The following is a 2,977-nucleotide window of genomic DNA, read 5'->3' as shown; positions in this document are numbered from 1 at the left end:
AAACATTACATCTTTTGTTTTTAGTGTTTTGAAGGTCTTCTTTCATATTCATGCACACTAAAATTAATTATTTCCTCTTTAAGATTGACCCTTTGATTATTATGAAATGCCACTGTTTATCTCTTGTAATATACTTTGACATGGAGCCTATTTGATTTGTTGTTAACATACCTAATGAGAGTTTGCTTGCATCCTGTCTCTTTCTTTCTAAACACTTTATTGATATGTAATTAGAATAATATATAAGATTATAAAATGCATCTGTTAAAAGTGTACAGTTCAATGGCTTCTAGTACATTAATAAGGTTGGGCAACTATCATCATAATTTAAATTTTGAACATATATATTTCAAGATAAAACTACTTTATCAGATATAACCATTGCAAATATTGTCTCCCATTCTTTGGATTGTCTCTTTACTTTTTAAAATTATATCATTTGACACACAAAAGTATTTAATTGGATGAAATGCAATCTATCATTTTTGTTGATTGTGCTTTTAATATCACATCTAAGAAACCAACAGCTAATCCAAGCTTATTAAGATGTATGTGTATTTTCTTCTAACTGTTTTGTACTTCTAGAGCTTATATACAGATTTTTAATCTGTCATCTTCTTAAACATGATATGAGGTAACAATCCCATTTTATTCATTTGCATGTGGGTGTCCAGTTGTCTCAGCACCATTTGCTGAATAGCTATTATTTCCCATTAAATAGCCTTGGCACCCTTGTCAAAAACCAGTTGAACATGGATGCGTATTTCTGTTTCTGGACTCTCAATTCTATTCCATTTTTTTTATGTCGAATGCTTTTGCCAGTAACACTGCATTGATTATTGTCACTTTGTAGGTAAGTACTGAATTGGGAAATGCGCATCTTACTACTTTGTTCCTCCTTTTAAATATTGCTTAGTTATTCTGAGTCCCCTGCAATTCTATGTACATTTAAAATTTAGAATCAGTTCACTAATTTCTATAAATAAAATAACAAGCATTGTGTTGCATCAGTAAGTCAATTTGGGAAACATTTTCACCTTACAATGTAAACTTTTCAGTTCTATAATCGTAAGTATTTTTCCCACATATTATTGTCTTTAATTTCTTTAAACAATTGTTTCTGGTTTTCAGAGTACAAGTTTTACACTTCTTAAGTTTATTTCTAAATATTTTATTATTTTGGTACTATTGTAAATAAAATCGCTTTCTCAATTTTATTTTCAGATTCTTTGTTTCAAGTTTAAATAAGTAATGTTTGTTTATTGATCTTATATACTACAGTTGTGCTGAACTCATTTACTTGTTCTAATATTTGTCATTAATTCCTCAAGATATTCTACACTCAAGATCATTTTATCTGTGAATAGAGATAGTTTTACCTCTTCCTTTCAAATTTGAATGCTTACTATTTCTTTTGCATACCTAATTCCCCTGGAGAGTACTGCCTTTGCAATTTTAAATAGATGTGGTGAGAGTAGATATTTTTGTCTTATTTCTGATCTTAAGGAGAAAGAATCCAGTCTTTCATGGTTAAGTGTAATATTAGCTTTGGGTTTTTTTTGTGCATACTCTTTATCAGGTTCAGGAAGTTTTCTTCTATTCCTAGTTAATTGAGTGGTTTTACCATGAAATTACATTTGATTCAGTCAAATGCTTTTTCTGTGTCTACTGAGATGGTCCTCTGATTTTTATCTTTGATTCTATTGATGTGATGTGTTGATTCCATTAATTGTTAGATATTAAACCAATATTACCTTCAAGGTATAAATCTCATTTGGCAATGTTGTATATTTCTTCTTACAAGTTGCAGGATTCAGTTTGCTATTACAGTTGATCTTTGAACAACATGAGCTTGAAATGTGTGGATTTTTTTCAACAAATACATTGGCAAAATGTCTGGGGATTTGTGATAATTAAAAAAAACCCACGGTCAACATAGTCAAGGAATTTTGATAAAATTAAGAAGTATGGAATGCCATGAATGTATAAAATATATGTATATACTAGTCTATCTTATTATTCACAACTATAGACTATATACATATCTATTACAAAATTTAAAATTTATCAAAATATACAGACACATTTCCAGACCATACATGGCACTGCTAGCAGTCAAAAGAAATGTAATCAAATGTAAAGCTGAATTATTAAATAATAATTGCATAAATATAATCATACTATGAACATGAAGACAATGAGGATGGAGACCTCTATGATGATCCACTTCCACTTAATGAATACTAAATATATTTTCTCTTCTTTATGATTTTCTTAAAAACATTTTTTCTCTAGTTCACTTTATTGTAAGAGTACAGTATTTAATAAATATAATATAAAATTTTGTTTTAATCAACTGTTTATGTTATCCGTAAGGCTTCTAGTCAACAGTATGCTATTACTTGTTTTTGGGGAGGCCATCATTATCCTGGTAACCGAAACAGACAAAGATTTATAAAGAAAGACAACTTAGGTCCAAATTTTCTTTGTGAATGTAGATCTGTTGAGGAAAAGTCCTCAACATAATACAGTTGACTTTTGAACAATGCGGGAATTAGGTGTGTCAATTGCCTGTGCAGTTGAAAATCCACATGGCCTCATATAAGTTGGAGTTCTTACCTTCACTATTTTTTGGAAGAGTTTGTGAAGATTGGTATTATATACTTTAAATGTTTGATAGAAGTTGGTGATACAGCCATCTGGGCTTGAAATTTATTTGTGGGTATTTTTAAAATTATTACGAATTCGATCTTTCCACTTGTTTTAAGTATATGGTTATTGCTTATTACTTTCTGCACTAGTTTCAGTAGCTGGTGTCTTTCTAAAAATTTGCTAATTTCATCTAAGTGATCTAATTTTCTGGAATACAATTGTTTTTAGTGTCTTTATGATCATTTTTGTTTCAGTGAGAATGGCAGTAATATCACCTTTTTCAGTTCAGACTGTAGTAATTTGAGTCTTCTCTCTTATTTATTTT

The sequence above is a fragment of the Rhinopithecus roxellana genome, chromosome 7 (genome assembly GCF_007565055.1).
Source record: "Rhinopithecus roxellana isolate Shanxi Qingling chromosome 7, ASM756505v1, whole genome shotgun sequence".
Classification (NCBI taxonomy): Eukaryota; Metazoa; Chordata; class Mammalia; order Primates; family Cercopithecidae; genus Rhinopithecus; species Rhinopithecus roxellana.
Note: the sequence above shows the minus strand (reverse complement) of the source record.